Consider the following 11,329-nt stretch of genomic DNA (forward strand, 5'->3'; position numbering starts at 1 on the left):
GTATATACCATACTTTGCTTATCCATTAATCATAAGGAGACCACTATGGTATGTCCTCCTTTTGGCTACTGTGATAACGCTGCCAACTATGAATGTACACACGTCTGAGTCCCCTCTTTTGAGTACAATATATAACAAGAAGTGTAATCAAGAGATCATATGAGAATTCTATGCTTAATATTTTAGGAATGGTCATACTGTTTCCTACAGCGGCTGCATCATTTTATATTCCTACCAGAAATGTAAAAAGCATTTCAACCTCTCCATGTCTTTGTCATTACTGGTTATTTTCTTTGGTTGTTTTGTTTGTAATAAAAGCCTTGCTAATGAAAGTCTTCATCTGAAGGCATAAAGTGATGTCTCACTGAGTTTTGGTTTGTATTTCCCTGATAAGTAATGATGTTCAGAATCTTTTCCATGCGTTCATTGACCATCTATATATCTTCTTTGGAGAAATATCCATTCAAGTCCACTGCCCATTTTTGAACAGGATTTGTTTTTGTTACTGAGTTGCTAATGTTTGTTAATATTGTGAATATCAATCTTTATCAGACTTGTGATTTGTAAATATTTTTTCACATTCCATGGGCTGCCTTTTCACTTTTTTGTGTTCTTTCATGCACAAAAGTTTTTTACAATTTTTGATGAAGTCTACCTTATCTATTTTTCATCCTCTTGCCTGTTTTTGGTGTCACAGCCAAGAAATCATTGTCAAACCCAATTTATGGAGCTGTTGCCTCATCTTTTGTTCTAAGAAAGATATAGTTAGTTCTGTTCATTAGACTGTCATTGATTTAATAATTACACTTTAAAATGTACTTGTGTAATCACTTGTAAGTCTACATATTATTCACATTATTCATTTATCCACTGAATATTAGTTCTTTTTTCTTTTAATCTGTACGAGTAAGACTAGAAACTATGGATATAGCAGTGAACTGGTCAGGGATGGCCCCAAACTCTGCTCATGAAACTCAGAGTCTATTGAAGAAATCACACACTGAACAAGTGATTACACACACAAGTGTAACCAAAGAAAAGGAAGCTGCTGACATACAAAACAGGGAAATACATACAACTTTAACGACTTTATCAAATTTCTTGGGAATCTTTAGTCTGTTAACCAAAGGAACAGAGAAATGATTTAGCAGAGTACTGATTCTCAGTGGCAGTCACTGCTTTTTTTTCCCCCTAAATGCTCACATACTTTTGTTTGAGTCTATTCTAGCTTTACTGGAGATCAAGAAAATAACCTGTCTTCAGAGTGTAGGATCCATCCAGGGCTTTTTGTTGTTGTTGTTTGGGTGCCAGGAATTGAACTCAGGACCTTGGGCTTGCCAGGAAGGCGATCATGCTGCTGAGTTATGTTCTCAGCCCCATCAAGGATTTTTAAAACTGGGACATTTACCTTTGTGTTTTTGTTCTCTGAGACTAGAACTCTGAAAGTACCTTAATTTCTCATAGATTGCTATCTGATGAGACATTTGTTAACTTCTTTACCTAATTTGGGATATTATTCAGATATAAAGATCTGAACTCACTAAAAGCAACCAGACATGATGTCCTCATGTCTCTTAAGGTTTCAGTCCCTCCCAACAATGTGTCTTTGGCCATTTGTAGTTTGAAGACAGATTCATTTGTTTTAAAAGAGATGATTTTGGAATTAACTGGCCTCATTGTTTCTCTTCTATTAAATCCTTTCCCCAACATATTGGGCTTGTTTTTTAATTATTTTTGTCTTGAGAATATAGCTTAAAAACCCCTAGCTTTGGGGTTGGGGATTTAGCTCAGCGGCATAAAGCGCCTGCCTTGCAAGCAGGCAGTCGTGAGTTCGATCCCTCGTACCGATAAAATGGAAAAAGACGAAAAACAAACAAACAAACAAAACAAAACAAAACAAAACCCTAGCTTCTCCTCCCTGTCCCATCTTTAGTATCAAAAGTGAAAACTTAGGGAAGCCAGAAAAAAGAAAAGGAATCCAAGCAAGGTAGAGGTGAGCATGGGGGAAGGAAAATAACAGAAAGTGAAAAGAAGCAAATACTGCATGTGGTGAAGAAGACAAAGCAAAAGGAAAGTTCATCCAAGAGGACCAATGTGGAGAAAACCAAGCTGGTCCCAAAGTCAGCAGTGGAATCTCAGCCTTGCCTCTCCCTTTCTCTCAGTGATAGATTTTGACTTTTTTGAGCTTCACACTGGACATCACAGGTTTTCTGTGAAACTGGTTACCAGATAACATATGTGCATATGTTTATTGAGTTATCAGAGCATTTTTGAGAGTAACTTCAGAGTTTGCAGTGCAAAGGGAAAATCTGGAGTGACTGCTCCAGCGAATCAGTTGAAAATTTCACAAGATACACAGACTGGGCAATCAGAAGGGTCTAGCTAGAATCAAAATCGTGGGGTTTTTTGGAGAAGGAAGATCTATAGAGCCTTCTTGCAGCTCTCCTGGACACTGAAAAGCCTTATAGAAAAAAGCGTCAGAGTAGAAAATTCCATGATGGGATGGTGGAGACAGCAGCAAGAAGGTGTTATCCTTAGCTGCAATCTTCTGGAACCTCAAAAACCCAACCAGCTCCAGGTGAGTATAAAGCAACACTTTAAAAGGGTTACCCTCAGGCCACTAGATTCTCCCCTTCTTTAAAGTTCAGAATCATCAACTTAAAGTGCCAGATCTCATCCCTGATCACACAAAAAGCAAAATGAGGCCTGCCTCTGACTCAAACTGATCAGAGGGAATCATAGAACCGCAGACACTCAGAGCAGACAGACTGGCTGTGGTGTCGCTCTCTACAAATACTTTAGCTAAATGCTAGGATAAGCTCCCAGTGCTTCAGTGACAAGAATCCTCTGAGGTAACCCAAGTCATTTATACTCAGCTCTGATTATTTCAAAGATTTCCCTCTAAAGTCTATATCCATAGTAACTTAAATGTACTGAGTGTAGTCTTCAGGGCCCACATGAATCAAATATTTGATATATTTTATATGCATTCCATCCCTTTGATTTATCCTTCTTGGTGGTCACTCTCCAATTGACAAGTTGCTCTGGCTCTGCTATCAAGTCTGGCTCTCGGATCTGAGCACACTTCCCTGGATGTGCTCTAAACTGAGCAGGGCAGAACAGGAACATCATACCTTTCATTTCAAGCACCAGCACAATCATTGTACATTTCGAATTTTGAAAAACCCATTGTAATATTGATCTACACTGAACAAGTTGCTCACTAAAACTATCCAATTGTGGGCAACTGATTTTCCAAGATTAGAACCCTGCATTTATTTGTTAGTTTACACCTTACAATATTTGGCATAGGATCTAAAAATGGTATCAGCATAAATATTTCTAATACACATATCATTTTATTCTCTCAGTCATTTAATAAGGCATTCTTCCCAAAGTTAATGTTTGATAAATGTGACCAGTCTGCACTATATATCTTTATTCAGTTATATTTTTATGCAAATAATTGAAAAAGCATATTAAATAGGGTGAGACCTATTAAACAACATGAAACACCACCTTCTTAAATAATGGATCACTGAGCTGGGCATGTTGACATGCCTGGAATCCCAGAACTCTGGGAGGCTGAGACAAGAGAATCCCAGGTTTGAGCCTAGCAACTTAGTGTGTGAGACCCTTCTTCAAAATAAAAAGTAAAAAGAAGTAGGGAGGTAGTTCATTGTGAAGGCCCTGGGTAATTATTAATATACTATTCATCCAATAACCACATACTGAGTCCCTACAGTGTGTCAGGTCATGACCTACATATAGCAAACGTGATCATGGCAAACAGCAATGAACAAACCAAACAGTCCCTGCTTATTATATTGGATAACAGAAATTTTAAAAAATAACTTGTGCAAATGTCATGTGATATGCATTGTTGTCAATGCATTTTTATGTATTTATTCCTGACAAAACCTTATACAGTAAATAGTGTGATTATACCCATTTTATAGATTAAGTGTACTAAAGCACAGAGAAATTGTCATTTTCTCAAGGTCATACAGACCATGAAGGATGGAACATCAGCCTAGGTGTCTGGCATCTGAGCCTATGTACTTAATCACTGGACTTTTGCATCTGTGTAAAAATATTCACTAAACTTTACATACATACATACATAAGTACTCCCATGTATGAGAAAGACAGAAATCTCTCTTTCTTTTTAGTACTAGAGATTCAATCCTGGACCTTCCCATGAGCTATATCCCCCGCCTGTTTTTATCTTGAGGCAAGGTCTCACTAGGTCACAATGTTGCCCAGGCTGGGCTTGAACTTACAATCGTCCTGCCTCAGCCTCCCAGAGTGCTACAATAGAGTTCCATCACTATGCCCAGTGACAGTAATCTTTAATCTGACAACAAAGAATCAATTTCCCAAAGCACAAAAGAGAGTGTGTTAGGGGATGAGGTTAGAGAAGTACTCAGAGGGCCTATTTCTTTCTTTTTTTCTCTCTCTCTTTTTTTTTTTTTTTTTCTTTTTATTGGTACCAGGGATTCAACTCACGACTGCCTGCTTGCAAGGTAGGCGCTCATGCCACTGAGCTAAATCCCCAGCCCCTTAGAGGGCCTATTATAAGGCATCAAATACTAGGGATTTGGGATAGTAATGGAGCCAGTTATGAAAATCCTCAATTGCTTCAGTAACCAGCCTACCTATATCCATCTTATCCATAAATACACTGCAAATCATTATACTATGAAAGATTTTCTTATTCCTACACATGATCAAATACCCACCCTACACTCTAAATGGCTCCCTTTCAGCCCTTACCATTAGTGCGATTCTGCAAGACTTTGGATACACACAGCAAGACTTTGGAATCACAGTTCAGAATGCATTTAACCTTTCTCCTGCTATGTGGTCATGACCAAGTCACAGTCTTTCATTATTAGTTTCCAGTGGTTTCCCCATTGCTCAATAAATGTTATCTCATTCCAAGAACTGAACCACTAGGGTATGAAGCATTTGGGGCTACTATGACCCAGACAGCAAACCCTCCTTCAACCTTTCTCCTTTTTGATTTCTTCTATCCTTCTCTCCACAAGGCCCAGGTAAGCTCTGTCTTCATGCATTTGGCTTCAGTTGCTAACAGCCCCAGGGACCACACTCTCCTCTCTCAGAAGCTGGTTTGACCCCATCAAGTTCTACTTACCCAAGTGTTATATAACCCTCCCCTTAATTACACACTCAATCAGTTCCTCCTAAACTCAGCAATTTGTGGTCTCTGGGCACTGCCTGACTGTTTGCTGGAGGTGGCTCCCCCCAGGCTGGACCTTGGCAAGACTGTGAAGCACTGACTGGGTTTCTAAGGCCACAATTCCCAGAGTTGAAAGCCTCACTGCTATTTCATACTCTATTTCCTTCCAAATTAATTCTCTGATGAATACTGTCCTTTGCAGTGATTCAGTGCAGGCCATTTCCTTACATTATTCCCTTACCTTTGAGACTTTTAATCTTCCTTGAATCCACATTTTCCTCTGTGAGAAACCTGCCTCAGAGAAAAATGCCCCACTTTCCTACCAATATAAACATTTCTACCAACACAAACTGGCCCCAGTCTCATAGCACACTTCCTTTGCTGGGTCACCTGGGCCGTATCTTTATTTCAAAGCACATACTTGCCTCCTCTGTAAATCTCTACACCACAAGGAGTGACTCAAGTTTCTGGGCATATAGAACTTATTGAATTCTAGTTTTTTTAAGTCCCAAATTCAAGAGAATGCAGATTTAAAATTTGTATCTGAGCAGCTAGCATGTCCCAAATACTTCCATAAATTTATTTGACTCAACTCACCTATTCTGCCCCTTCCCACCACTAGAGACAGCATTATCACTCGACATGCAAAAGAGACTGAAATACTGAGAGGGCTGCCCAAGGTTACAGGACCCAGGAAAGAGGTAAAGCTAAAATTCAGATAACTGGCCCAAACTCTCAGTAACGTAGGTGCTTCTTTTATCACCCTTGTGTGGCACAAGCAACCCTAGCACATGTTAGTATTTAGTCACCAAGATCTTTCCACTCGGGGCAACCAATCCAACTCCGGGCACCAGCTGCCACCAGCTGCTTGAAGAACACTCGAAAGGAACCGCAAAGAGTTGTCTCCGGCAGTAACTTCAGTAGTGCTTTATTTTTGTATAGCAGTTACCTTAAGAAGAGCTTTTCATATTGTGATCATTAATCTGAAATGTCACTTTCATTGGATTAAAAAATGCCTAGCAGTACTCCTGGTGGTGTGGGCTAGGTCATGGAGGCCAGGACCTTGGGTCCTATATGGTCCCTCCCGCTTCCTCTTTAGCACTATTCTCCTGCTCTGCTTCCTGGACACCATGAACTAAGCAGCTTTGTTCTGTAACATCCTTCCACCAAGATGTCTTTGCTTTGGAGCCAGCTGACCATGGACTGAATCCTGAAACCTAAAATAAAATTCTCTTCCTTTACATTGGAGGTATTGTATTCCAGCAATAGGAAAGCAAATACATATACCTAATATACAATGTTGTTGAGGAGATAATATATTACAATCTCATTTTGCAAATGCAGATACACAGATTTTTTAAGTTATTTTGGCAATGCTAGGGATCCAATCCTTGGCTTTGTGCATGTTAAGCACATGGTCTTAGCATGAGCCATATGCCTAGGCCTATATTTACTAGCAGGAAATTAATGAGCTTGCCTGAAATTATACAGATCTGGAACTCATGATTAGTGCTCTCTCAAGTTCTCGGGCATTAGGCTGGACCTTTTTTTCAGAAATGGTTATTATTTCTCTCCTATTTCTTTAGGGAAAGACACATTTCATAGGCTAGGTGTAGAGAAAGAACAATGAGAACAGTTTTTGTGTGTGTGTGGTTTTTTTTTTAATTTAGGAGAGTTTTCTCAGTTCTCTGTAGCGAGCCTTCAACAGAGAACAGGTTCCCAATGGCTGGGAAGGGTAAAACTTCAAAGTCTTTTGGCCACCAGAGGGCAGAGCCTGAACACAGCACACTGGGTTTCCTGGAGAATTTCCCACCAAGTGAAGGGGCTCATACTTTGTCTAGCAGCCCCAGGACATAGTGCTTAGCCCCAAAGTTGAAGAATGATATTTCCTTGGCAAACATTAAACTTCTGCTGGCATCCTCTGCAGGTAGGTAGGCAGTGTCCTAGAAGATTCCACTGAATAGAAGGGTTGCCAAGACCACTTTGAAAGTCCTGCATTTACACAGTATGATAAACTGTAGACACAGGCCTGTGCTCTGAGGAATGGGGGTGGGGTAGGTAGGACCCTTCTCCGTCTGTCTCCAAATGACCCTTCAGAATTTCTATCCGCTTGCTGTCCTTTTTAAACTGTTACCAGGGAATCAGCACCTAACAGTAACCAGTCTTGTCTAATGACAATCATTTCATTTCTCCCACTCTGAGCCAAGAGCTCTATGAATAAGCTAGGAGGTCCTTGGGAAGATTCTTTAGGTGAATCCCTGATCATGTTAACCCAAACCAAGCAGGCCCAGATGCGTGGGTAAAGAGAAGCGACCTTTGTCAAAGCTGGGAGGCTCTTTACTTTGCCATCCACACCCCTCTGAAAATTTTTTTAACCTTAAAAATCACTTTTAAGACTCCTGAGAGAAAGGAGTTAAGAGAAGGGGTAGAAGTTTATGAAGTGCTTTTCGCTTCATCTTTCCCCATTTAGTACTCAGGTTGAACTGGAGCTAGGCAAACATTAACATCTCTGTTTTATAGTGGGGAGAACATGTCATAGAAATTAAATGATCTGCCCACAATCACACAACTGGAGGAGGGAGCAAGGGTTCTGACTAAATCCCTTGTATGCCTGAGCACACTGCCCAAAGGAGGGCAGGTGAAGACGCACAACCTGCAGAGAGAGCAGGTGAAAGGAGCACTGCAGAAAGAAGAATGCAGAAAGCAGCAGAGACACAGACAGAGGAGAAAAGAGGACACCTGAATAACTTCATGTTTTCTCAATTCTCACAACATTCTATTGCATATAACTATTCCCATTTTACATGAGATACCCTAGAAATACCCATCCAAGGGTCACAGGAAACAACTATATGTCAGAATTTGAATCCAGTAAAAGCCTTGTTTTCCTCCACCCCAAGCCAACCCCTAGTGGTGAACAGGCTGGGAGGACAGTGTGCAGAAGCCTTCTTCATACCCACAAAAAAATACTGGAGTTCAGAATCCATTTATTTATTCAGTACATATGTGCTGAGGTCCACTTTGCACCCACCCCTATAATTTGGATCTATACAGTTCCCTAAAGAGGAGCAAGGAGAAATAGGGGAAACCTAAAGACTGGCAAAGGCAGGCAAAGCAAATGTGTTTTTAGGGTCAAAGGATGGAATAATACATGCCAAGGTATAGAGACCAGAGAAGTGGAGCTTCTTTTTCTTAAAATAGTTTGGTTACACTGAGGAGGTATGTGAAGGATGAGGCTGGAGAGGTGAGCAGGCACCATGTCTCAGAGAGCAGAAAAAGCAAGAAAGGTTTGACCCATGAGGAAGTCATAACAGTAACCTAAGAGGGTGATCACAGACCCAGGAGAGTAGTGACAAAGGACTCAACACTCAACTGTTTGAGCATTAGCATACATTAGGCATTCTGCTGAACACATCAAAGAATGAGAAGTCTGCCTTCATGGAGCTCATAGTCTAATCAAGGAGATAATCAACCACACAGATATGTAATATCAAGCACTGATACATACCATGAGAAAGAAGGTAAGAGTGGGTAAACAGAATTTGTTTTCTGGGGATGCTATCACAAAGAACCACAGACTAGGTGATTTAAAAAACAGAAATTTATTTCCTTGCAGTGCTGGAAGCTAAAAGTCAAATACCATCAGGGGTTAGTATGGTTGGTTTCTTCTGGGACCACTCCTTGGCTTGGAGTGTCTTCTCTCAGTTTCTCTGAGGGTCTGTCCTCTTATTTTCCTCTTCTTGAAAGAATACTAGTCATATTGGATTAAGACCTACCTATTAAATCTCATTTACCTTAACTACTGCTAAAATATTAGTGGTTAGGATTTCAACATACAATTTTTTTGGAGGACGTAATGAAGTCCATAATACAAGGTGATGGAGTCTAACTAATATTAGAGGTAGAGGAAACAGAAGGATCTGAGATACTTTGCATAGGATGATATGGCAGCATCTTTGAAAAGGCAACAGGCTGAGATCTGAATGAAGAGTGAGCATTACCTATATGGTGTCTATGGTAACCTTCCAAGCAAAGAAAGCAGCTGATGCAAAGATGCACACATGAGGACATGGCTCAGCACTATCTGCCATACTCATCTTTAATAGTAAAAAAGGGAGCTGGGTGTGGTGGCTCACGCCTTTAATCCCAGCACTCAGGAGGCTGAGGTGGGAGGATCGTTGCGAGTTCGAGACCAGCCTGGGCTACAAAGTGAGCTCAAGGCCAGCCTGAACTGCATAGTAAGACCCCGTCTCAAAAAAGACAAAAAAAGAAAGTAAAAAAGGGGTGGGAAGATAGGGAAAACAGACATTGGTTAAAGGCTACAAGGCTTAGATTAGATAAGAGATTAAATAATCTGTTGCACAGCATGGTGACCATAATTAATAAACTACTGTTGCCCTAATCTGTTTTGTGCTATTATAACAGAACGTTACAGACTGAGTAATTTAAAAAGAAAAGAAACTTATTTTCACAGTTCCAGAGGCTAGGAAGTCCAAGATCAAGATGTAAGTAGGTTATAGCCTGGGTTTCCAGCTTTCAAGGTGAGGCCTTTTTCTGCATCTTCTGGAGAAGAAACCTTGAGCTGTCACATGGCAGAAGAGCAAGAGACAGCTCACTCCTAGAAGCCCTTTTTATAATGACATTAATTCATTCAAGAGGGTAGGACCCACCTAAGCTATATATCCGCGACTCCCCAATATTGTTATACTGGGGACTAAGTTTCCATACGAAATTTGGAGAGGAAAAAAGCATTTAAGCCATGGCAACTGTGTACTTCTAAGAGCAGATTTCAATTCTTACCCAAAAAAAGCAACTAGGTGAGGCAATAATATGTCAGTTAGCTTGATTTAATTATTCTATGTTTACCTATATCAAAACATATTATCTACATATATGTTTTATCAATTAAAGACAAAATTAAAACTTTTATTAAGGAAAAAAAAAGAAAGTTAGTAAGAAGGCTAGCATGATGGGAATGCAGCAAGATGTGCAAGTTCCTGTAAGTCCATTAGGATAAGTGGCCCTTACAGGAAATGGTGTCATGGCTTATGTTGGTGACGCCAGGGTCACGCTCATGGGTTTGCATTGTGCATTTGTGATTGGTCCATTGTCTAGCGCTTGGATTGATGGTGTCAGTGCTACACCCACATGGGGTGGAGCCAGCATACATTGTAAAGGGTGGAAAAAGGCATGTCTCTCTCTCTCTTGCCAGTTTCCACCTTGCTGTTTGCAGCCCCAATGAACTGCGGCCCGGCTATGCCACCCTGCCTTGGAGCCAACTGAGTATGGACTGAAACTCCAAAAACTGTAAGAAATAAACCTTTCCTTTCCCAACTTTGGGCATCAAGTATTTTGTCTCAGTGATGAGTAAAAACGTAACTAAGACAGACGGGAAACCAGTGGAGAATTCTGAGAAGAGTGCCATGATGAGCAAAGAGTGACCCAGGAGTTTTAAAACCAACACCTTGTTGTGAACAGATTGGTGAAGAAAGGAAGGACAGAAACAAGAAGAGTAGTTAGGCAGCCTTTGTAGTAATCTAAATGAGAAAGGGCGCTGGAACTAAGTAGTGATGAAAGTCTTGACAAGCGGTCAGTTCTGGGGGTAGCCTGAAGAGTGATACAACAGGATTTACTCATGAGTTAGCAAGTAAAACAGAGTAAGGAAAGACTCAATGGTAATTCCAAAGTCTTGTCCCAAGCAACGTGGTTTCATTTACCTTGATGAGCAGACCTGTGAGGGGAGTAGGTTTAAAAAAGACATGAGAATTTACAGTTTATGAGAGACAATGGTTAGTTAGAAATGAGACTGGAATTCAGGGGGAAAGGCTGAGGTTGAAGGTATAAATTTAGGAGATACTGCCTAATACTTAAACTGTGGCACTGCTAGAGATCACCCAACAAGTGTAGAAAAGGTATAAAAAAGGACTAAACTAAAAACACTCGAATCCTTAAGAGATAAAGAGAAGGTACATTCTGCAAAAACAGGGAAACTGGAGGAAAAGCAAGTGTTTCTGACTTGATAGAAACCAAATGAAGAAAACATCTCAGGAATTCTGAGAAGGTAAGTAGATTGAAAACTGACTACTGGACTTATCACAGAATTTGACCAGGGCAGTTTCCAGGGAG

Source organism: Cavia porcellus, unplaced genomic scaffold (assembly GCF_034190915.1).
Source record: "Cavia porcellus strain 051 isolate PalLab524CR breed Dunkin Hartley unplaced genomic scaffold, mCavPor4.1 scaffold_1, whole genome shotgun sequence".
Taxonomy (NCBI): Eukaryota; Metazoa; Chordata; class Mammalia; order Rodentia; family Caviidae; genus Cavia; species Cavia porcellus.